This window comes from Mauremys mutica, chromosome 11, assembly GCF_020497125.1.
Source record: "Mauremys mutica isolate MM-2020 ecotype Southern chromosome 11, ASM2049712v1, whole genome shotgun sequence".
Lineage (NCBI taxonomy): Eukaryota > Metazoa > Chordata > Testudines > Geoemydidae > Mauremys > Mauremys mutica.
In genome coordinates, this window is record NC_059082.1 from 1,484,582 (window position 1) to 1,510,227 (window position 25,646).

General features: G+C 46.4%; 2 long non-coding RNA genes across 3 annotated transcripts in view; one reads left to right on the forward strand and one right to left on the reverse strand.

Moving 5' to 3' along the window:
• Positions 1-5,726, forward strand: part of LOC123343678 — a 106,501-nt gene extending 100,775 nt beyond the window's left edge. The window contains exons 3-5 of the long non-coding RNA XR_006572315.1: positions 480-587; positions 1,445-1,564; positions 4,949-5,726. This is a non-coding gene — a long non-coding RNA (uncharacterized LOC123343678). The remainder of the gene's footprint in view (positions 1-479; positions 588-1,444; positions 1,565-4,948) is intronic.
• An 18-nt stretch (positions 5,727-5,744) lies between these two features.
• On the reverse strand, positions 5,745-20,781 carry LOC123343679. Of its 2 annotated transcripts, none has more exons than XR_006572317.1 (3): positions 20,640-20,781; positions 14,283-14,356; positions 5,745-5,904 (listed from the first exon to the last, which is right to left on the reverse strand). It is a non-coding gene; the product is annotated as an uncharacterized LOC123343679 (long non-coding RNA). The 2 variants fall into 2 exon arrangements; XR_006572316.1 differs by lacking the exon at positions 5,745-5,904 and adding an exon at positions 13,867-13,968.
• Between the last annotated feature and the right edge of the window lie 4,865 nt (positions 20,782-25,646).

Here is a 25,646-nt window from a genome sequence, read left to right on the forward strand (position 1 = left end):
TGCTGTTTTAGCTACAGCTTGGTTTGCTTTATTTTCAAGGTATCTAGTAGCAAAGAATGGGACACATTTACCAGCACCATTTTCTACTCAAGTTCATTGCTTTAACTGTCTGTAAAGCGTCCTGTGCACTAAATAAATAAATAAGCATGGTACATTTTTAGTACACGTTCGCTAGCGTATTATCCCTGCTGCATCTTTCGCTTTCTTCTGCCTGAGACTGAGCTCTGCCTGAGATACCAAGGCCAAGCCCTACTGGCTTCCACAAGCAAATACACAGCCTGCCCCCAGGCCATTTGCCTGGCTTCGTCCAGCGCAATTATAGCAATCCTGTTCTCGCTACGCTTTTGTGGTTTAAGGAAATAAGACTGTATTCCTCCTCTTGTGCTAATTGCTAAGGGACTGAGATACAGGCTTTGGGATTCTGAAGGAAATAGTGCCATGAATGTTTTAATTATAGTGGTTTTTACTCTCCACCACAGACTGGACCAGCAGGCCAATGTTCTGTTTGAAGTGCTAGAAGCTAATACAACATCTGCAGATTCTGGCAGAATATTCAAATGGGAGATGCAACCACAAGGTGGCTAATGGTAAGACACTGAATGGGTATCCACAGCTTTCAGCAAATGTACTAGAGCTTTCCAGTATGGATTAACTCTTTCACCAGGGCCTTTAAATTGCTAGCTGGCTTTATTCTATTGGCACTATGTAATCAGTGTCAGATGTGGCGATCCTAGCAGGCTGTGTGGAGAACATAGCAAGAATGTATAATGCAATTAGATTTGACAACCTATCTTCCTGGGAAAATCAATGTAATCTGTAATAAAGTTAGATCAACCAGCTGAAATTGCCACTGAGCTACTGCTAAATCAAAATGAATTTCTCTCACGAAGGAATCCTATCTGTTTCACCCCACACTAACTTGTCAGGTTTAGTTGGAGATCAACACCTTAAGCAGTGAAGCATGTGCATGGTGCTTTCACTGTTTTAAATTAAGAGCAAAAGGCAGATTAAATGTCCTGGTTCATGCAAACAGCAGAGCCATTTGGCTGAGGAAGCATCCTGCAATACTTGAGCAATGTAGCTGCAACCAGCTTGTAGCTCACCCCAGCAAAGCTTGTCCCCTGTAGCCCAGGCCTAGCATAGCAACAGCCTTTTTGGAGTCCTCTGGGTCAGAGTGAGGTGTTGGGGCCTGGAATGGGACAAGGTCGCTGGAGTCTGCAGCCATTCACTTTTATTTAGGAAACAAACCCTTTTCTCACTCCCCCCCCCAATCCCTTCCCTCTCTTCTTGTGCTGGCGTGAGGGGTTCCCCAAGGGGTTGTCATTTAGCTTGACAGTGTCACTTTGATTTGGTTTTTACAGGTTTAGGTTCAAATACTTTTTAATTTAAAAGAACTAATGAAAATGAAAAACTTGGTCAGTATCTTTCTTCTCTTGTATTTCAGAGGCTTTTTGGCTTTTTCATTTTCTCTTGAATGTCCAGTCTTCCCAAACCGGACAGACAGAACCCGGTACTGTTCCATGAACAGACAGACACCTCTGTAGCTCAGTCCTGCTGTTAATCAGTGAGAGTAGACAGTTAACTGCTCCTTCCTTTGAGGATATTCCATTTTCTGACTATACATCCCCTACCCTGCTCAACGAGAAATGCAATATGGTGGTGAATTTGCTTTGCTTTATATTTTGCTATATCTTTAAAAACTTTATTAGAAGCCTAAAGGGGACAATTAAATTCCTATCTAGCTGTTTTTCCTGCATAAGAATTCATCAGATTTACATTAGATGCTGATTCATGTCCTACTTTTTAGAGTTAGGTTTATCAGTAGAAGCAATGACTCTTTGAGCATTTCAAGGACTTATGCTCTTCAACTAACGAACTAGGTAAAATGCAGCATTTCAGAAATGTTTGCAGCTGCTCCTATATTTTCAGTGTTCGTTAGGAACATTATAAGGTACTGAAAAAGACACAGAGACCATCAAGGTCTGCATCTATAACCAATATTTCACCTTCAGCTAAAAGCAAAGCATGAAATGCTTTAAAACTGACAATTACCATCACCAGTGGGCAAAGTGAACAATCTCTAAATCCCAATTAAATTATAGGGTTTCTGATCATCTGCCCTGCAAATCACTCTTCAAATTGACACACAAACAAAGAAATGTAACCTGAGTGGGAAAACCAGGAATGAAACGTATCTCGCAGAAGAGGTGACTGCTCTGCCCTAGTCCACAAGGGAATGAGCTCTTTTATTTGACAATTGGTCTCCCAGTCTAGCTTTCTTCAGCATGGCTGGTTTCCCCCATTAGCCGTGTTGTCAAAAGGCCCTGTACTCTGAAAGCACGAATGTTGAAGATGGCTCACATTGTGACAGCAGCACCCAATCGTCACTGGAGTTAAATTCCATTCAGTGTTGAATCAATATATATTGCATGACCCACTCAGAGATTCTCTCATTCCAAAGGTCCGGTGAAGACTTGGTTGAGACTTGGCTGAACGTAAGGGTGACAGAGGGTAATTATTTTGCCATTGGTGTCTGTTTGGGGATTGCAACGTATTCCAGCTTTTTAGCTTCTTTTCTTCCATGAGCCTGGCTGGTTGTAACCTGGAGAAATGACATGCGGATTAACAGTTAGCACTGCTGGGTGCTCAGCACTTGAAAATCCAGCCATTATTTAAGCACCTAACTATCGGAGTAGAGCCTAACTTAGAACATAAGAACATAAGAATGGCCGTACCGGGTCAGACCAAAGGTCCATCAAGCCCAGTATCTGTCTACCGACAGTGGCCAATGCCAGGTGCCCCAGAGGGAGTGAACCTAACAGGCAATGATCAAGTGATCTCTCTCCTGCCATCCATTTCCATCCTCTGACAAACAGAGGCTAGGGACACCATTCTTACCCATCCTGGCTAATAGCCATTTATGGACTTAGCCACCATGAATTTATCCAGTCCCCTTTTAAACATTGTTATAGTCCTAGCCTTCACAACCTCCTCAGGTAAGGAGTTCCACAAGTTGACTTCAGATGACCATTTCTTGAAAAGCTTGGCCTATGTGTATGCCAGCTCAGACAGGAGCTAGAGCCGAGCTGACTGCAACAATTGTTCACCTCGTAAGATCTGTCAGTCTATTAAACAGGTCTTGGGAGCCTCAATATTTTGAGATCACTCAAAACTGGCCAGGAGCCTTTTGGCCTGAACAATCCAATATCTCAACTAGCCTTTGCATGCTAAGAACAGAGGGTGGGAGAAAGGGAATGTTCAAGGCAGACTTAGCTGTAACCGGGCAGGAATACAGAGTCCAGATCACTATCCGCATCCTTTGGCAGCATATGCCAGAGTGGCAGTTCCTGGTTACTCAGAGTTACTTTTAGTGCAAGGTGACTTCTTACAGACAGGCACTCCCCAGACTTCTCAGAAACCACATGGTTTTGGTTTCGCCAAATCAGATGGGTTAAGGAAGGGTGAAGTGGATGATGTGAGGGGTGTCCTGCACTGTGCCACAAAGTATAATTCCAGTCTCTTGGCTTTATGTTTTCATCAGCCCAGCTTTGTAAATATATTGTTTTTTTAAGTTTTCCTATCTGTATTTTCTGCAAGATGCACTTGTGGGGGTTGATGGATCCATGTCTGGTTGCACTGTTCTGTGCGTTTAGCTGCAATGGAAACCAGTGCAATCATGTGTGTTCTTTATGGATTGAGTACAAAAGGCAGAGGGCATGGGACTTGTGCACTAGGATTCAATCGGACTGGGAAACATGCAGTCAAGAGAGAAAGCAATGTGACTAATCTCGTCACACTGAGCCATGGCATGTCAATCGCAGGAACATGGAATGCATCTCTAGCAGAAGAAGCTGTCGAGTTAGGCATTAGAATAGTGGGAGGAAAATTCCAACCATGCTGTCTGGGGCATGAATTCTCAAGGACCATAGTATCTGGTGGGCAGAATGCAGAGGACAGGCAAGAGAGGATTCTCATTCTGATAGTTAAATGTGTTTGCTTTCACTTTGGCCAAGTTTGGGTTCCACATTATTGCAGCAAACCAGCTGGCCTGCAGAAATGTTCTCCAGATAAAGGGAATTACATGCAAAGATTGCAGAATTCATAATCACCAGCACTTGTCTGATTCTAGGAGTTTGGCTCATGCAATCAGAAAACAAAAATGAAACGTGACAACTCTGTCCAATTCAAACAGCTCATATTTTGAATACTGAATACATACAACAATATGAATAAACTACAGACCAAGAATTATTCAGAGACATTATTTCTACTATTGATTCTCTGTGCCATTCATTCTTGGCTTCTCTTGCTTTATGTGATCAGTTGGTCAGCAGTCCCAGTTCCTCCAAAGCAGGCCATGTGACTGAAGACGCGGTAGAGATGGACAATGCATAAAACACGTTGACGGCACTGCTACTGGATTGTAATGCAATTCCACTGATGTGCCGCCCCCCTCCCCCATCAATTGCCACAATAGTGCTCAATGTGGTTTCATCTAGAAATAACGGACCAAACTTGTGCGTGGGGTGATTCCCCTCATGTCAGTGCTATTAAACCAGGGATGAATTTGGCTCAGTTTCATAGTATCGTGGCCCATCGTGAGCTCCCGAGGGAAATGGATTAATGCAGTGACTGGGAAACTAATGCAAGTTGCCATAGTAACTAAATCTAGAAACATCAAAATGTGTCAAACTCTGGGAATTCAAAAATACACATTTTGGTGCCAATGAACATGGATGTGTTTTTGTTCAATGCATGTAATTTCTGCAAATATTTTGGTCACATCTTTATGTCATTTTATGGGTAAATGCCTGAGTAGAAATTTAGTATCTAAGCACCCTGCAGATGCTCAGCTTGGAAAGATCCCCAGGTCCTGGGACTGGCAATAGCATGTTATCTCATTACCAGACAGAAGAAAATGATTTTAATTTTTTCCCCTCACTTGCAGATTTTCTCGCTCGTACTGATCAGCAGAGCTGGCTGGGGTATAGCACTTGGCAGAAGAGGTTAGTACCATTATCCTGAGCTCCCAGAAGGGGGAGCAGATGAAGAGACTTGCCAAGGTCAGCCCACATGGCAGTGGCAGAGCCAGGAGGAGAATGCAGGCCCTTTGAGTCCCAGGCCAGGGTCCTGTCCAGTACCGTGCTGCCGCTCTGCTATTTGTATTGCAGTAGCACAAAGGACCCCTGTCGGGGCTCAGGCCTGCCCTGTGTTGCACTGGTACTGCACAGACCCACACTAAAAAGGAGGAAGTGCTCCCAGTCTAGGTCCTGACAAGAGGCAGCAGGAGGATGAGACAGACACGGAGGACAGGGGCCGGGGAGGATGAGGAGACGCCGGTAAAGCGAGGGAGCTGTCACGCGTTCAGCAGAGGAGAAATACTGAGCAAATGAGGTCAGGAAACGAGCGCTGAGGATCTGATCGGGGAATGCGAGGGACCATGCTCAGCCCGGGGGAGGGGCTCTGTGTACGGATCACGGAGCAGGAATTCATCCCAAATGGAGCAGTCTGGGGGCCGACGCGCTGCCCCTCTGCACTTTCTATGCAGCCCTTCCTGACCACTGGAGCCAAATACACTGGATCCAGTTGCCCTCCCTCAGCCCACTCCCCTCCATGCTGACACATTTGGAGCCAGTATAAGAACCTACCCCCTAGTTACGCTGGGCGCCCAGAAGCTGTCTGGGGCCCAACCCATGCACGGCAGCTCCAGGTGACGTGTGCAGCTCCCCTCTCCCTTCAATCCGGCTGTGTGATCCTCGGGCTCACGCCGTCCAGCAGACCTGCTGTGGGAAGTCGGGTTGGCGAGTGCCAGCTCTGAACACCCTCTGCACCATCCTAGGGGCCCGTCCTTCGGGAAAGCCCCTGCCCCAAGCGAGGGACAGCCCATGTGTAGCCAGCATGTTTCTGGACGTTAGAAAAGAAATATTACAAGTCAAACTTGGGAACTGACATGCTTGGGCCCAAATGCCGTGGCAGGAGCAAGTTAGTCACGAGGTTAGTTTAGTATGTTTAGTGCAGATGCTGGGAGGATCATTCGAAGGGCAGTGAGCGGGGCTTTGTTTTCATTTGGGGCGCTCGGGGCATGTAGTTTAATATGCAGTGTGAGCACAGAATTCAGGCTCACGGCCCCCAGAGACACGCAAGTGCTTCCTGTCTCCTCTTTTACTCTATGGCACATTAATTTTCAATATGAGGCAGCATGTTTGTTTTCAAAAAAATAAATTAATCTGTAAGGCATTTGTGCTATTTTAATTGTCACTTTACCATCCAGGATTTACAATTTAATGCACTACATCAGTTAATCAAAATTCTGTTCCAGCAATAGATTTAATTAAACCCACTTTCCTTCTTTTTTGCTAATTCAATGCAGTAGCTAAAGGCTGCTAATTAGATCATGATTTTCTTTGTTTTATATTCACAACTTACATTACAAAGCAGCTGCAAAAAGGAGCAGAGCCTTGAACAAACTGTATGTGGGGACGGTTCAGTGGATCTCACCCACATCAAGGTTCTCTTTCGAATGGCTCCTGCTTTCCTGACATTTCGCTGTCAGTGACCTAGGGCCAGATACAGCCTGCAGAGAAGGGGGCTAGAGCCAGATGACCCAGGTTATTAGCGGTCTGAAGGGAGAAACTCCTGAACAAGGACAGTGAAAAGCTGGAGACTGTTTAGTTCAAAGAGGAGGCGAATAAGAAGGAAACAGGGAAGAAGGATACAAAATAATGGACATTACATAGAAACTACACTGGGCACTTCTGTTAGTGCTTTGTTGTAATACAAGAAAGAACAAAGGGCTAGTGAATGACACGGAATGGCAACGACTTAAAACTGGCAAAAGGTATTTACATAATGTATCATTAGTCTGTGGGACTCACTGCACAAGAAATAATTGAAGCCAAGAGCACAATAGGAGTCACAAAAAGGATCCAAAGTTTATACTGATAATGAGGATGGTTGCAGGTACGTTAGGGATTATAAACAACAGTTTCTTAGCAGAGATAAAAAGCATCATGTTTCAAGGCACAAATCAGCCGCTGGGGATCAGGAAGGAATTTCACCTGTGAGCAGGTTTTTCCATAAATGCTGGCCGCTGTCAGAGGCGTGGCTAGATGGAGCCTGTTCTGATCTGAGCAGTTCCTCAGTTCTGCTTGGTGTAGCTCAGCCCAGCGTTTCTGAATAAGGGGATCACCCAGCATGTGTTTAAAGTTACCCATTCAACTCTAGCCGATAACATTTCTGATATCAGTGAGTGTGTATGCGCGTGTGAGAGGAGTTTGGGGGGACTGCAACATTCGCAGAGGAGCAACTGCAAAGGTCGGCAGAAGTTCAATATTTTTCTTTTAAAAAAGCATTGAAAACTCAGTTATCCCATGACATTATTCTGCTAAATCTGGAGATGACTGCGGTATGAAACAGAGGGATTTTCTTCCTCCTTTCAATGCAGATTTCCACAGAACCTTATCTTTGGATACCTGCTCCCCCAGTACTCCCATAACGCAGGTGGGTTTGACGTTTAATAATGGTTAGAAGCTGGAGTGATAAATTCATTCTTTAATTGTAACTCAGCTTACAAAGTGCAGAGCAAAGGCTGAACTGTCAGACTGGAGCAAGTGTCTGATACACGGGCCCCTTTACAGGTAATCTCCCCATTGCCTGGTCCCAGTATTACGGGCTGTGGCTCATTGATCCCGGCTGTGTTTGTGTCTCTGCTAAACAGTCACTTGACATATGAAGTGACACACGGTGTGACCGTGCCTGCAGGGCTGGGCTTGTTATCTCCTTGAGCGAGCTCAAGCCTGATGGATCCAGGGCTTTGATTTAGCTCACTGGGAGAGGAGGGGGATATTTTAGCCCATTCTGCTCTCACAGTCCTGACCTCACTGGAGTTACTCTGGATCTGCTCGGTGTAACCGAACTGGAGCCTGCGCTGGGTAGAGGACAGAGTGACCGGGGATCGGTTATTTGCCAGTACAGTGTAGTCAGAGCCCAGCTAGAACAAGAAGCCCAGTGCTGAGCAGCACAGGTAAGAGACCCAGACTTCCTTACCCATCCTGGCTAATAGCCATTCATGGACTTAACCTCCATTAATTTATCTAGTTCTCTTTTAAACGCTGTTATAGTCCTAGCCTTCACAACCTCCTCAGGCTGCATCGACCAGTCTTCTAGCAAACCGCACCATGAGGCACTGCTGCTGATACCAGAAGCAGGTGCCACCAGACACAGAGACTTATCCAGTTACAAGAATTCTATGCAGGCTTCTTTGAAGTTATGGCTACAAGAAAGAAAGCTTTGAAAGGTAGGTGGAGGTGTGAACAGCTACCCACAGGTTCAAACAGAGGGTTCCTTAAAACATCGAGAACTAGATTATGGCCCAGGGTGGGGTGGAATCCTTCACATGAAGAAACAGATCAGCCAAACCCTTAATGAACCTGGCTGTGGCAGGATGAGCAAAAACAGAAAATCCTTTGGCTGGAGGGTGAAAGGCTGTAATGGCTCAGTACTGACCCTTGTGTTTTAAATCCGTGAAGAGAGATTCAGAGGCGGGCATAGAATGACAGGGAAGCACCTCCACTTCTGCAGATAGGTTTTCCTAGTGGCTGGTTTCCTATTGCCCAGGATTCCGGACTGAACTGTGGGAGAGCTGCCCAATTCTACACCTGTGAACCATCGAGGAGCCAGGTCCTGAGGTGCAGAGAAGAGCAACTGGCATGAGTGATGGCAACCAAATCCCATGTCAGGAGATGTGCTGTGAGAGGAAAGGGCCGAAGAACTTGCAGAGAGGCACAAAACACCTGCCTCAGCCGGGATGGTGCTGTTAGGATAGCTGCTGCTCACTCCTGATTCAGTTTGTTCAGGGTCCAGCAGTCTGTGATTGCTACACAGGTGTCTAGATCCTGAGGCATGGCTGCATCACCCTGGAACCCTTGAGGGAGTGGAGGGAGCTGTCGGTGTTGTTCTTGCTGACTATGTTCTACATTTCAGGTAACTCCTAAAGTAGCCGCTTTCCTCAGGAAGTTGTGCAATGAAATGCCAAAGCTGCTCCTAGAATACCCGCATATAGAGCTCATCAAATTCCTATCACAGACACAGTTCCTTCTCCTCCAGCTGAATTTCTAAATCCATCCCCAAACCAAACCACTCCACAGCAAGTGAACACCTGATCTGTTGTTCAGATTCAACAATGATACCTGCTCTGACAACTTGCTAACAAGCTCCTATGACAACAGTCAACATTCTGAAGTAAGTGACTTTGACAGCGCCTTTGCTAAATTAGCAAATGTAAATGCAATGCAAAATGTTATTCTGAATTTATGGCATCTTGTGGCAGAGGTGGACTAAATATATTATCACCATTACAAACTGCAGTATGTATTTGCATGATATTTGGTACTCTGCAATAAACTGTATCCCTCATAATGGCCCAAATACAATCTTCAGTTAAACTTCTCCAAGGGGGTCTCTACAGACGGTCATTTGTGGGATGTGCCTTCTGGTGCTATTGGGCTCCATGAATCTGCTCATTAAGCAGTGCCATTGAGAGCATTCGCTCTCAGTATTGAATGCTGAGAGCTGAGGTTATAACCGGTTATGCTGTACCAGCTGCCTCAGTCCCTACCATGGTTCGGTGGGAATGTTAAGGTCTCATAGTGCTGTGCATGGAGAACATACACTGGGGTCAGAGCAAAGGTCCATCTAGCCCAGTATCCTGTCTTCAGACAGCGGCTGGTGCCAGGTGCTTCAGAGGCAATGAACAGAACAGGGCAATTATCAAGTGATCCATCCCCTGTCGTCCAGTCCCAGCTTCTGGCAGTCAGAGTTTAGGGACATCCAGAGCATGGGGTTGCGTCCCTGACCATCTTGGCTAATAGCCATTGGTGGACCTGTTCTCCAGGAACTTTATAATTCCTTTTTTGAACCCTTTTATAGTCTTGGCCTTCACAACATCCCCTGGCAACAAGTTCCACAGATTGGCTGACTGTGCATTTTGTGAAGAAGTACTTCCTTTTGTTTGTTTTTAAACCTGCTGCCTATTAATTTCTTTGGGTGACTGCTGATTCTTGTGTTATGTGAAGGGGTAAATAACACTTCCTTATTCATTTTCACCACACCGGTCATGATTTTATAGACCTCTATCATATCCCCCCTTAGTTGTCTCTTTTCCAAGCTGAAAAGTCCCAGTCTTTAATTTCCCGCATATGGAAGCTGTTCCATACCACTAGTAATTTTGATTGTCCTTCTCTATCACTTTTCCAATTCTAATAGATCTTTTTTGAGATGGGACAACCAGAACTGCACCCAGCATTCAAGATGTGCACGTACCATGGATTATATAGAGGCAATATGATATTTTCCATCTTCTTATCTATCCCTTTCCTAATGGCTCCCAACATTCTGTTCGCTTTTTTGACTGCCGCTGCACACTGAGTGGATGTTTTCAGAGAACTATCTACAGTGACTCCAAGGTCTCTTTCTTGACTGGTAACAGCTAATTTAGACCCCAACATTTCTTATGTATAGTTGGGACAATGTTTTCCAGAGTTCTTGACTTGGCATTTATCAACAATGAATTTCATCTGCCATTTTGTTGCCCAGTCACCCAGTTTTGTGTCCACCATGCTAGGCATTCACACCTTACCATGCCCTATTAATGTGTTTAAACCTGAATGGACCATAATTACAGGCAGTCTTTGTGGTTTCCTCTCCTGTGGCCTGACTCTAATCAGATCAGCAGTTGCATAGCTGAGTACAGAGCATTGTTTGTCAGGGCTAGAAATGGCTAAGCAGCTTGTTGGCCTGCTGTTGGCAGCCAACTTCAATGTAGTCCCATCTGGTGGAAACAATAGCACTGGGATAGCTGTCAGTAAACCTTCCTGCCACATGAGCTTTCCCCACTGCACATCCCAGGAAAGTCTTTAAAGATGTTTTGCTGCTCACTCGGGGCTTGTCTGCACACGAAATCTAACTGGAGTAGCTCCCTGTGTGAACACTCTTATTCCAGAGTAGTTACTGCACTTTAAATTCCTGCCCACCTTATTCCAGAATAGCTAGACAAGCCCTTTATCTTATAGCTTGAGATCTCATCTTCTCTACTTTGCATATGGGGAGAAGGTTCTACTGAAGCAGGCTTTGTATTTCAGAATGGTTCCCTCGTTCTAAAACCTACACCATGTTGTTCATCCCCAATCCAGTTTGTCAGCTTCAAGTGATCAGGGACAGTTTGCCAGCAGGCAGCCTGGAGGGAGGCAGGCTACTCCTCCGGTTACCAAAAATGACAGCAATTAGCTGAGCAGTCACACAATAAGGCTCCCAGAGTCTAGGCCATGGAAGGTCAGGCCAATAGGACGTTTCTTTGCTTGTACACGTCTACCTCGATATAACGCTGTCCTCGGGAGCCAAAAAATCTTACCGCATTATAGGTGAAACCGCGTTATATCGAACTTGCTTTGATTCACTGGAGTGCGCAGCCCCGCCCCCCCGGAGCGCTGCTTTACCGTGTTATATCCAAATCCGTGCTCTATCGGGTCGCATTATATCGGGGTAGAGGTGTAGGTGTGTCTTTTTGGATCCTAGATGTTCTTGATACTTGTGATTAGTTAATATTGTTGATTGGATAAGCTGATGCTCTGGCTAAGTAAGTGGACTTTCTAGACCCTGTTTTATGTTGCTTTGTTGACATTTCTCCATCGTAGCCCTTGGGTGACCCAGACTTATTACAGCATCATTATTTTCTCCTCATCGACACCTTTCCTAGCTATGAAGGGTCGGGGGACACCAGGTGGTGTCTATCAACGTTGTGGCAAACCCAGGCCAAATGGCTACAAAGGGGGGGTAGGAATTAGTCCCAGGGGGGTTAAAAGGCTTCTCCCTATCCATTGAGGAGAGGCAGCTGTGAGACATTAGGTTCAGCTGGAACAAGGGTTACCAGGGAACTAATTTGGTTCAGCTGGCCCCAATTGCTGGTGACCTTTTTAAACCCTCCCTGGCAGGGAAACAGGGGGGGAGTGAGAGAAGCAGAGAAGCTGCCAGCAAATAGGTGCAGCAAGGCTCTGCCCTCTTCCAGCAAGGAAGACTGCACTCTGTCCCCAGAAGGGGAGAAAAACAGCAAGGGGCTGACTGAGAGGAGGATCAGCCAGACCCTGCGTGACTGGGAAGGTTTTTACTTTGCCCAAGCCTCTGTCCCCAAGGCAAAAAGGGACTGAGCCAGCTGGGGAGAAGCAGGTACTTTGCCACAACGTATTTGTAGGAACAAAAGTAATTTGCAGTTCTAAAAACGAACACAGGGCTACATTTTTAAAGGAATCTCAACCCAGACTCCAGATTTGTGCCAGCAGTTTTGTGCATGACGTTACCGGAGACGGGAAGTGGCACTAGCCCATGCACAGCAGGTAGTGAGCCAGCAGCTAAGTGACCTACACATGGAAGTGCCATTGGGCGCATGGGAGTTGTCCTTCCTTTTCCAACTATGCGATGCAGAATTTAGTACAATACTCAAATCAACACACACACAATCAGTTCACAGTGTGACACACCTGTCCCCCATGCTCTTCACTTTTACAGAAGTGGGGCAGTTGTCATTGGGTTATGTCTACACTGGAAAAAAAAAAAAGCCCCCCAGCATTGAGTCTCACTCGGCCTGGACTCTGAATCAGGCTCATGCTATGGGGCTGGAAATTGCCGTGTAAACATTCAGGCTTGGGCTGGAGCCTGGGCTCCAAGGCCCTGCCTCATCGCTGGGTCTCAGAGCCTGAGTCCGAACATCTACACTGCTATTTTTAGCCCCGGAGTGTGAGCCCTGGGCTCTGAGACTTGCGGCTGCAGGTCGTCTTGTGCAGTGTGGACATACCCACTGGTCCCTTGTTTTATGTCCCTGGTGATGGCCCTTTTGAATTTGTTTCCACTTTACACTCCCGTTCCTAAGGGAAGATATCAAATTAGAATTGGTCAGAAAGTGGGGGATGGGTATCCATGGAAAAATTAGCTGGAAAATATGTAAAAATAGTTTTGGTTTAAATTTTCATTTTTACGTCCATCTGTGCCTAAGTTTCTGAAGCATCTGTTCCATGGATTGCCCCCAGTGAGGGATTTTTCCCCATCTTGGAGATCTAAATATTGTACTGCTGGCCTTGATGGATCCCGCACTTTCAGCATCTAACATCGTTCTCCTTATCCCATCATGGAAAATGTAGAGTTTTCATCAAACAATTAAAAACTGAAAAATACTGGTCTGATACCTTTCACCTGAAAACCAAATGTTCTGATTTCAAAATGCCGCCAAAGTACCTCATGAGAGTTGTAGTTCAGGTGCCTCGTGACTCCATTCTCCTCTATAGACTGGGCTCCCTGGCTGGACTACATCTCCCACAATGCACCATAGTGTAATATGGGAGTCCCTGGCCACACTGCATCATGTTGAGTCGTAGTCCAACGGGGGAACTCAACCCATAGAGGAGATTAGGGACATGAGGCCCCAGAACTACAAGTCCGATGAGGTACTGCAGAGGTATTTCCATTTTGTTTATTTTTCAGATGTAATTTTTTAAATTTTAAATGTTCTTTTTTATGAAGAGTCAAAATTTTCTACAAAGATTATGAAAAATTTCATTTAATCAAAAACCCAATTTTTCCATAGAAAATAAGTTGTGTCAGAAAACTTTTGTCCAACACTTGACCCTTTCTCTTTTTAAAAGAAGTGTTTTAATTTACTGAGTGCAGAAACACACAGATCATGGCTAGATTTCCCTGGCTCTGAAACATTCGTACTATTCCTGTTAACCACATGTACATACCAAGACCAATTGAATGAATCATGTTTGGCACCAAGCAGGTTTTCAAACTAAGAAAATGAAGAAACTGACACGCTGATGACAGGAAATCTGTTCTATTTACTTGTACAGCCAGTAAAGCCAATCACCCTTTTTTCTTTCCAGCATCATTTTGAAGGCACGCGCTACCATTTACTGGAGTCAACTGGAACAAAGAGACCAAACACAACATTTGACACACCTTAGACTGCTTGGAAGGATTTTGTTATATGCAGCAAAACACAGCAAGCTTGACATTTGAAACTCACTTATTTCACGGCAAGGCAAAATCTTATGCCTTCATACAGTATTTTTCCTGCTGTTTCTCAGCACAAGAACGCCTGCTTACTGTAGCTTCATATTGTTATGAACAGACCAGCATGAAAAAAATCTATGCAGTAAGAATAAAATTGGTATGGAGACTGCAGAAATCTGGATTGTCCAGGTGGTTCAGCCTTAGAGGACAACTCTTGTACTCACCCACACACTGGCTTTGTTACTCCCATATATTCAGAAGCAAGGAATAGATGTACAGCAGGTCTCATCCTGACCACCTAAAACACAGGAAACATAAGACTTAAAAAGACTGTTTGATGTTTAGGTTTTTAAAATTAATTCATGTATTAAATAATAATTGCTGAAGTGCTGCAGCATGCATTAATGTAAAACATTTACCCTACAGGGATGAAAGAAATTATACTTTAAACTTTCATGGACTCAGAACGTTCATACAACTCTCCAGATACTTGAAATCTCTAATCCATCACTTGAGTAATTTTCATCTTCCTTTCTTAGATCCTGATTGTGTTGAGTAGACTTAAATTGTTTCTTTAAGGCAACTGAACTTGATTTTTTTTGCATTTCCCTTGATTTGTTGGGGGAAGGAGTTCAGGGAGAAGTGAGTTTATTGGTGTCCAAGGTTCTGTTTTGAATGCATGGAAGTCAACATCCCCTTTAACTCATTCTTCTTATAGCTGCTATCCCATTGCAAACACTTATATGATCCAAAAGCGAAGGCAATGGTGGAAAGTAATTACAAGTCCTCTATTTTCCACAGTGTCGTTCTGTTTGTGTGTCACTGTGTTGCATCCATTGTTTGGATCTTGTTCTATATGGCCTCCGATGAAGCCATTGCTTGTCTCCATTAAATACCTCCTCTATTCTTTCACGTCTCCGATTTTGGGACCTTGCAGGGACATACCCTCGGGGCTCAGACAGAAGCAATAGAGCTGCACAACACAGCAGTTGGATATTTTCAGTGTTGTGGCCTGATGGCTACTGTGGTTCATCTCTTTCTTTTGTGGATGTGATGAAACAGCTACAGCGAAGGCTCACAAAGCAGTACCGCTGCAAATAACCAATGGTCAAGTCATTGTTTTTGGTAATTCCAGGAAGTGGGGGACACAGGTTTTGAATTAGTGTTGTACAGACGTCGCTGCGGTACAGAGGGTAACACGCTATGTGCAGGAGCAGCTGGGGTGGGAGAGTCAGTCCCACAGAGAGTGCAACACACCCCACACAGCCCTGCACTTGTCCCTTGAGTGCATCCGGTTCAGAATTCTTCTCTTTGCTGCCAAGGCTCTGGGCAGCTCGGCCCCTTGCAGCTGGTCACACACCACACCCTTGTTCTGGCTCCTGAGCTCCGGTGCCCCTGTCCAAGCATGTCCTCTCCTCACCTGTTCACTAGGATACCTCCCACCCCTCCACTCACTTGCTCCTCAGACCCCTTCTTTCCATTCTCCCTTTCCTGAGCAGCGACCCGCTGCGAGTTATTTAGAGAGACGACCCGCTCTCTGAGCACGTGTGTTGTGTCCAACATGCCACCCAGTGCTGCACTCCTACATTCCTCCACTCTCCGCCGGCCCTTCCTCTTTGCTGGCTGGTGTCTGCCAGTCTCCAATCGACATTATAAACTCCTGGGCAAGCCCATGACCACATTCTCTCCCAGTGCACCCTGCATGCCTCCGGCCCAAATAGCAAAACCAGTGGGGACACACCCCTGGTACCCAGTATCGACAAACACCGGAGCTGGCTGCCTGAAAGCCCAAACCATGTCCCTCCATCTTCTCCACATTCTTTCCTGCCTTGCCATGTTTCCTTCCTGTCTTCCCTTCCCTCCCCCTTGCATGAGGATACAGTTCATATAAATGATGAAACAACAGGTAAAAGAGACAAAGACCCACCCCAAATTGTGGGACTTCCGTTCCACCTGCATGCCGCTTGTACCCCAGATCCTTTCCCCCACCCTGTGTCTCTCACTTGTACTGTGTAGGCTCTTTAGGACACGGACAGTCTCCTACTATGGGTTTGTACAGCCCCTAGCACAGTGGTGCCCTGGTCTTGGTGGGGCCTCTGGACCCTACCATAATACAAATAACAGCAATGCCATCCTCTCTATGCTCTTCTAAATGATCGATGCTCTCTCAAATCTTCAAAGGAGCATGAGACTCAGGGGACTCGTCGTGGGAGGTATGGGTATCACAGTGAATGATTTATGAGCTATTTTGAAAACAGAGCTGAAGCCCCTAGAGCTGAGCTGTCTTTTCTTTCGAAGCATTATCACAGAACGGCACGTTCACGCCAACGGTGGAGCATGTGGAATGATTTTTATAGCTGTAGCTAGGGTAGAGGTTGCCAGAACAGTCCTTCAGCTTTAGTCAGCTATTTGCTGAGCAGGCTTCTAGCTGTCATGGGTTGGAAGGGCGTGTTGCAGCTCTGGGTCACTCCGCACCGACATTGTCAACACTTCCTTGCCGCCCTGTTTGAGATGCCGGCTGCTCCCAGAGCCTGCAGAAATCTTCCCTTCCTGGGGGCGGCTTGGCTGGTATTTATTAGTATGTGATCTCACGTTGCTAGCCAAGATGATGAAAAAAGATTGCAAAATGCAGTGGGAAGCCAGCTGCCAGGTCCTCTCCTCAATAATGATCTTTGGGAGAGGTTTCAGGTTAATGGATCGGTGTGGATGGAGAGCCAGGGCTAGGCGCCTAAGAAAGGAGTATGACAGGACTGGCATTCAGCATTACAAGACCGGGGCTATTCCTAGTGGCTGTCTGAGACCAGCTCAGAGGCATGGCCACAGGGTTACGGGCTTGATTTTTGGAGGTGTTTGGGTGTCTAACTGCATCTTGAGGAGTCTAAATACCTTTACAAATCTGGTCTGACTCCCTAGGGAAGGGCTCCTGCCTCCTTCTCTATTGCCAGGGGATAACTGGCTCAGAACACACCACATGGGCAAGCAAAAGTTTCAGAGACTTACAAGTGGAACAGGGGAAAGCCAAACTAATGATCACTGAAGGCTAATTAATGTCAGTTAGTGCTTGGCCACCAGGTGCACTGAGCTACAGCCAAGGACAGCTCAAGACAGGAGTATTGTGTGGTGCTGGTAAGAGCCAGGGTGGGCTGGCTGGACATTAGACCAAGCCACATGCTTTTCTGATTGGTGCCAGGCGTCCTTTTCCCTTCACCTGGGCTCCTTCCCCATTGGGCCCTGCAGCAACCACCCACGCTTTTCCCTATATAGGCTCCTATTACCCCCACCCCCACCCCGATTTTTCACACTTGCTGTCTGGTCACCCTAGGTGAGACACTCAGTCTGTTCAGTTTAACATAGAGGTTAAGAGGCAACTTGGTCACAGTCTGAGCGTATCTACCTGGGGAACAGAAGCTGATACCAGAGGGCTCTGCAGTCTAGCAGACAAAGCTAAAAACAAAATCCAGTGGCTGGAAGCTGAAGCTAGACAAATTCAGACTACAAATTAGGTGCAGATTTTTAACGGGGTGGGTATTAACCATTGGAACGACGATGTCAGAAGGGAATGGATTTGATGCCATCTGAAGTCTTTAAATCAAAATCTCATGCCTGTCTTAAAGATCTGCTCCAGCTCAAGCAAAAAGTATGGGCTTGAAGCAGGATTCCCTGGCGGACTGTCCCCGGGCTGCGCTCAGGTCAGAGGATGCTCTCGTCGAGCCTTGGAATCTAGCACTCAGTGAATTCTTTGCAGCACTAGGAGCTGCTTGGTCACTCAGAGCAGTGAGCACATACAAAGTCACCTGGAGCCTGGTTCTTCTCTCCCCAGGGCGGGTACGAATCAAGAGGTGCTGAGTAGCTGTGGGTGAACCTCAAAAGGCTGGGTGCGGAGAGGCACCCCTGAGTTCCCTAGATTTGTTCATCGCTGCTGGGGAGCTTTTCAGGAGGTGGGTGTTTGCAGCAGGGCCTTTTAAAGGGCCAGGGAATCATTGAAACCAATAGCTCTGTTCTCCAGTGCTGCAGCTGCATGAGCATTTCTGGTGTTACCCTCGCTGGGAGTAGTTGGCTGCTGTCCCGGTACCCGCCACTTCTGGGCGCACTGATTCTCCCGTCGCCCCTGGATCAATGTAAAGCAGGAGTAATTGCACTCAAGTCAGTGGAGTTCTGCTGGGCTGAGAGGAGACCCCAGCCCTGGGTGTGCACACAATAGTCTGGATTGGCCAGTGGCAGGCGGACTGAGAGCAGCCTGTGAGAGCCAGGGTAAAGCTGGTGGAGGCTGCAGAGCTGTCTCCTGGTGAGCTGCTTCCCCTCCCCCTGGCAGGAAGGTAGGAAGGAGGCATGTCAGAGGTGTGCTAGGCAGGGTGCATGGCGGGCAGGGTCCCTGGGGCTCCTTACCACAGCAGCGGTAAATCTGAGCTCTCACTTGGGCCAGGGTTGTGCAGCTTATGCTCCAGGACCTTGGATGCAGGTGAGAATATGGCTCAGTGTATTTGTCCAGCCTACCATGGCTGGAGACCAGCGGAGAGTCTATTCAGGACTCTAGCTTTAGCAGCTGCATTTTGTTATTACCAATAATCATAGATAGGAAACTCGGCTTTCAGGCCCAAAGTGCCCACCACACTACGGGCATGGCCAGAAATCAGTAACAACACCCCTCTACCCTGGGCGTTACGGCTGTGCCCCCCAGGGAGAAGTGCTCTTCAGATTGATCGCTCTGATCTCCAAAATGAAAATCGGGGAGAAAGTGAAACATCTCTCTGTTATTTGCACTGACTGCGGTTCCTAACTAGGTCATGTCACTTATACAGCAGCCGTGGTCGAAGTCCAGTAACAATCTGAGTGAACAAACTGATGTGACAGGCATGATGGGTGAAATGCTGGTGCCTCGTGCTGGCGTAATCATCCTCAAAGACAGAAATACGGATGGACTGGGAAATTCCAATGGAAAGTGCTTGTACTAGAAAGCCACTGGCTTAAAATAAGTAATTGACATTAACCTACTAGCAAGACACCACAGACAGTGGGGGCATTACTGCAGGGACAACTCACAGCAGCGGTAACTGCATGGCAGTGAGGTGTCTCAAAATGTTGATATCAATACAGACCTTATTATTAATATAACTTGGGGCGGGGGAAATATCAGGTAAGGAAGATGCTTCTCTTCCCTGCATTGAAACAAAATATATGTGTCCTAGAAGCAGGGGAACTGCGAGTGGGATCTGAAATGAACCAGATTAAGAGTAAAATTCAAGTCCCAAAGCAAGGCCAGTGGAGGAGACAGGGGACTCCTCATTAGACCTTATGAAAGAAAGAGTGAGCCCCATCTTCCTTCAGCTTCACACGTAGGAGGTGGTTTCTTTGGGACATCCTGCCTCTGGGGAAGAAGCAAGAAAGGGGGATTTTTTCTTGACCTAAATGAAGCGAGAGAACTTGGTACCCAGGATCCAAGAAGTGGGAGTTATGGTGGCAGGTTTTTCCCAGATTTTTCCACCCTCTTCCTGTTTTATGCCAAACCCTTTCCCAGCCACTTTTTCTGGAGACTAAGCACCTAATACGCACGTGCCTAAAACTAAGCACTTAAGCACATGGGTAAACCCCACTGAAGTCACTGAGATTACGCATGGACTTAAATTCTTTGCTGAACTGGGATGGACCTGAGCACACGTCTGTTTGGCTGATTTGGGGTCTAATATAGCCCTGCTTGGTGTAGTCAATGAAGGCTGCCTTAGTCCATGTAGGAAATGGCCCATGCTCAGATTCAGATTTAACCCCCCTTTCTGCATGTAGCTTTTCCAAGAGTGCACATGGTGTCTCCTGCATTTGATCTTTCTAATTTGTCAGTGAGGGAGAGGAAAATTTGCAATGAAAGGTCTTTCGCATCCCCTGAAATAGCATCGCTCCTCCCTCCCTTTGTGGCAGACTTCTGAACAAAATCCCAGTTATTACAGAAAAGTCACTCGTACGATACAGAAGCCGCACATAATATCTGAAAACTCACCCCTCAGGCTTTCTTGTGTCAGGTGGTGCTAACAGCCAAATGCCAGTTCATTGTTAGCTCCGAATTTAAACTTTGGAGCCATACGTAACTTGTAAGAAGCAGTGGCTTTACTCCCATCTGCTTGTGTATAAAGTATCACTACGAGTTTTGGTTCTCACAGTGCTAAGCAGGGATCCAACCGGAATCAGCTGTTTTCAAGAAGAGAAATTGATTTCTAATCATTACTTGCCTCGAAGCACAATATTGTAGGGCTTCTTAGCAGATGGATCAAGCCAGCTCAGTGTGTCTCAAACTCCTCAGCTCCTCTACAGCTCAGAAAACAAAACAAGTTTGAGTCTTTTGGTGGGAGAGGGGCATTTCTAATACAACTAGCTACATTCCACGGTCTGGTGATTTAAATGCCCAGCACATTATTTGATTCATGGTGTAAGAAGGGCCCCATTCTTACTCCCATCTTGCCATGTGGAGTGGTCTCGCTTTAGTGCTCACATAAGGAGCAACACAAAGCAGCCATTTGCAGTGCACAGCAACAAGTGTTCTTGGTCCTATAAAACCTGGTAACTATGCTCCGGAGTGTCATCTGTTAACTCACCATTGACGCCTACAGCCATAAAACACTCTCATAACGCCATTGATTTCGGCTCAGCTGCTGGTGAAAAGGGAGGCAGAGAAACCATCTTAGGGCCCAGTCACGCAGAGCAGATCCTTGGGGTCTGGGGCTGCGTGAGTTTCTGTAATGCTGCCAGGCCGGAGTGGGGGTGGGAAGGTTCCGGAAGCAGGGAGAGGCCTGAGGAGCGTTGAGCATAGCTGTAAAATGTGTTTCCAAAGCCTCCTTCATTTAAAAATCTCCTTCCTGAGCCCCATGTGAAGTGCTGCACAGAGGTGACCCTTCTTCAGTAACCAGCTGCTGGTGGAAATGGACAGGCATAGTGCCCCTTTCTGGCCTTGGCAACCCAGGTTGTCACCTCGTGTCCCCTATCGCCACTGACGAGCGAGAAGTTACCAAGGTCCGGGAAGGATTCAGGTTCCCTTCAGGACAACAATAAGGTGCCAGGCCAGCCACTGGGGCAAGCCTGAGCCTTTAACCCTGGTTAAGTTAACGAGCACATCAGACTGAGGAGGAGTTAGGGCCATGGAAGGGGACAGAGTGTGGCATGCCCAGCAGAGAACTGGCTTTGCTTTGTATTCTGGGGTTCGTTCAAACCCGAAACTCTCAGAGTGAAACAAGGGGGTATCACACCTGGGGATGAAATGGGGACACCCCGGTACCAGTTCAGCCGGCTTTCTGGAACCTCTGCAAGGGTCTGCTGGCTCCAAGCAGCTAGAACGGGGCCAGAATCCGAATCTGCATCGGAACTGCGTGTAAATGCAACAAACCCCCTCCTCTGCTGTGCACTGTTTGGGAAACTCTGTTGATAGAGTTGCCAAAGAACTGTCACGTGAGTGAGCTGCTATCCAGTGCAATAGGATTTAGTAGAAAATTCCTTCTTTTCAAATGAAATTGATTTTGTCTCCCCCCATAGTCCTGGTTTCAATAGACTAGCAGTTTGTTTAAAGTGCTTTCCTCACGACAGAAAATCTATGGGAAAGCAGCCTATGATTGAGTATTCTGAAAGATTTTATCATCAGTTCTCACCCACTGCAAAAAGCAATTTATTTTGTAGTGAGCTATGTGAACTGAGCAGTAATATTTTTTAAAAAATCATTTTTTTGTCACAGAGCCTGTAGTTTTGTCACTAAGTTGTTCTTTGCAGCCTATTTGTATTCCAGACAATACACTTCTGGGGATGAGCCATGGATCCAGGCCTGGGTTTTAGAAGGTACAGCTCTACCTTGCTATAACGCTCTCCTTGGGAGCCAAAAAATCTTACCGCGTTATAGGTGAAACCGTGTTATATTGAACTTGCTTTGATCTGCCGGAGTGCACAGCCCTGCCCACCCGGAGCACTGCTTTACCGCGTTATATCCGAATCCGTGTTCTATCGGGTGGTGTTATATCGGGGTAGCGGTGTATAATTTTCTAATACTGTAACTTTAAACACAGTCAGGTAGTTAACGCAGAGCAAATGCCTCAGGCCAGCCCTGCAAACACTTACATCCCTGGTTTAGCTTTACTCACACGCAGAGCCCTGCTGGAGTCCAGGAACAACAGGCAGGATGCCGGAGCCAGTGCGAGGAGGAGGTGCAGGACAGACACCCCCCCCCCCCAAGAGGGTTAGAGACACCAGGGATCGCTTGGCCACATCTCGCAGGCAGGTGGAGCCAGCCAGCCAGAATCCTCTCTGCCCATCCCTCCTCTTCAGCTGAGGACATGGGCCAGCCAGTCCAGTTATCTGACTGTCAAGCTCTCAGGATTTGCTTGCGGCTGGTGGAAGATTCTGGCTGTCTGCCTTTCCCGCCTCCCCTCTGGTTCCATCGTGGTGTGTTCAAAGTGACCGCGGTCTCTCAAATCCTGTGGGGTCCTGTCAGCCTGTCCACACCTCTTGCTCCGAGGGCTCATTGTTAATGCACTGGGTGAACTACTCCACATGCCTCGCGGTAACCAGCTGTAACGTAGGTCCCCATCCCGGGGGACTCGGCCATTTCTACCTGAGCGCCTGGTTCCCCCACAGGGGCCAAATGGGCAGCTATGCCCTGAAGGGAAAAATACAATAAATACTAGAGTCATTTCCATGGACACGTAAAGGCTGAAATTCAAGCAAGTGAAATTCATCTCTGGGTGTTTTTAAAACTTTTTCTTCATTTGGGGCTGTGATTCCGAATGTGAGGCTGCCACTCTGACCAGCTGCCAGCTTGGATTCCCCCCCAGTGCTTGACTGCTCTGCTTTCAAGAGAGAGAGATTTATACAATATCCTCTGGGAGTGGAGATGTAACCCTTTGCGTCTCGTTAACAGATGGTGTCCAAGCAGTTAGCAGATGGACCTGTTGTGGTTTAATTGCGCTGTTAATATGTCCTTTCTAACTATGAATCACCACATTTACAAGCAAGCATGTTGGCCAGTACAGAAAGAATACAGCTGTGACATTCCATTCCTTATTCCTTAGGAAAATATGCTTATGATATGAATATGACATAACTGAGATGTACTTAATGCAAGATGACTCATGGGAGATATCATTGAAAAGGTTCTGATTTACTGAATGTGATTATCCAATTTATATGCCCGTATCATTTCTGTATCTGAAATTAGGAATATTAACCATCTATCTGTATTTCAAATGTGTTACTTTGGGTGTCAACCCCAACCAGCCCTTCAGGTACAACAATGGAAAAGCCAGCCAGGGCTAAGAGAAGAGACAATGGACTGTGAAAGAGCTCAGCCTTCCTGTGGACGCTGGAGACGGCCTACAAGCAATGGCTGCCACAGTCCTGCAGAGATGGGTCCGAGTCACCTGGAGCTGGATACACCTCCTCCCTTTTGGAATGCCAGTGGTTTTCCACTAGAAGACAAAGGGTTCCCGCCTTACGCAAGAGCTATATAAGGCAGGGGAGTGACATCATCATGGTTCTCCTCCGCCTCTCCACCCAAAGAGACACTGAAAAACACTTGGAAGCAAGAGCTGAACGGGGTCGGGGGAGCAGGACTGAGCCCAAGCTGGAAGGGCGTCTAGCTTGTGAGTAATAACACCTGAGGTCTCAAGAGGGAGACCAGTGCAGCTGCCTTTCAAGACTATCTGTAAGCTGCCTGGAACAATATCTAGGGTGAGAAATACTATTTGTTTCCCATTTCTTTAGTGAAACTAGCTTAGTTTGTGTGTTTGGTGTCATTTGCTTAGTAATCTGCTTTGTTCTGTTTGCTACCCCCTTTGCCACTTAAAATCTGCCTTTTGTACTTAATAAAATTTGTTTTGTTTATTATTAAACCCAGTTTCTGTCATTTCTAATATGTGTGTGTGTGTGTGTGTGTGTGTGTGTGTGTGTGTGTGAGAGAGAGAGAGAGAGAGAGAGAGAGAGAGAGAGAGAGAGAGAGAGAGAGAAGTTGTGCATACCTTCCTCCACATTGAGGGAGGAGGTGAATTTCATAATATACCTTTGGGTCTGCACTCCAAGGGAGGGGGACAGCCGAGTGCTGGAGCAAGTCCCTGAAGCTGAGTCTGCCCAGAGTTCATCTGCAGCTGAGGGTTGCCCTGCCTGTGTGTGTGTTAAAGGAGGTTTTAATAGCCTGGCTCAGCAAGGCAGGTTAAAGGGGCCCACGCTGGCAGAACAGATAGACTCAGTGGTATCTCAGCACATCTGGTGGCTTCCTAGGGGGCATAACACATCACAACGGCCAGCGCAGCATGCTGCAGCTAGAGGAAACCCAGATTTTAAAATTGTATCTTTCCGTCCATTAATTCAGTGCAGGAAACCAAAAAAAGATCTCAGCTGCTGTTTATTCAGGCTGGTGCAGCCAGCCTCAGGTTTAGAAGCACGTATAATGTAGGAGATTTATGTCAAGGGATAATAGGTTGTTTCCATGTACTTATGGAATGAACGTCTTACTCCATCTTTGGCCCAAAGACCTGGAATAGCAGTAGTGTCACCAGAAGAGGATTTCAGAAAAACATACTTGCTCTCACATTTTTTTAACATTTCAAAGGAATCTATTTTAGGGAGGTAACATTTTCCTGGAGCCTGTTTTCAGTGAGCAGTGTATTAAGAGAGAAATCTGTGCAATCAGGTTTTTTTACAGTAATGAACTGCACTTGCTGTACAATGATATTCGATATTATGGAAGGCTACACACACATTGATGCAGCATATAGGCTAACATGGAACTTCATAAGCAAAAAAGATCATAGGATTTCATAGAATTGGTTAAATGATGAAAAACGATATTTGTGAATAATTTATTCAAGAAAAATGCCAAAATTCATCAGATAATTTATCTGCAAATAATTTGACCCACTTTAGTGCTGAATAAACACTCAGGGGCTGATTCAGATTCACACTCAGGCCCTTTTACACTGCTCTAAGGGCCCTTTACACTGCAGGAGCCTTAGTGTAGATGAGAAGCAGGCCCTCGGTACTGCATTTCGGGGGCACAGACTACAGATCGCAAGTGTTCAAGGCAACAGAACAAGAAGAATGTAACTGGTGGGACGTGTGTTCTCCATGTTTCCTACTCTGTACATTTCCATGGAAGAAGAAAAAGATACATCTTGCTAACAAGCTTTTTAGCTGTGCCTAAATCATAGAATCATAGGGCTGGAAGGGACCTCGAGAGGTCGTCTAACCCAGTCCCCTGCACTCAAGGCAGGACAAAGTATTATCTAGCCCATCCCTGACAGGTGTTTGTCGGACCTGCTCTTAAAAATCTTCAATGATGGAGATTCCACAACCTCCCTAGGCAATTTATTCCAGTGCTTAACCACCCTGACAGTTAGGAAGTTTTTCCTAATGTCCAACCTAAACCTCCCTTGCTGCAATTTAAGCTCATTGCTTCTTGTCCTATCCTCAGAGTTTAAGGAGAACAATTTTTCTCCCTCCTCCTTGTAACAACCTTTTATGTACTTGAAAACTGTTATCTTGTCCCCTCTCAGTCTCCTCTTCTCCAGACTAAACCCAGTTTTTTCCATTTTCCCTCATAGCTCATGTTTTCTAGACCTTTAATCATT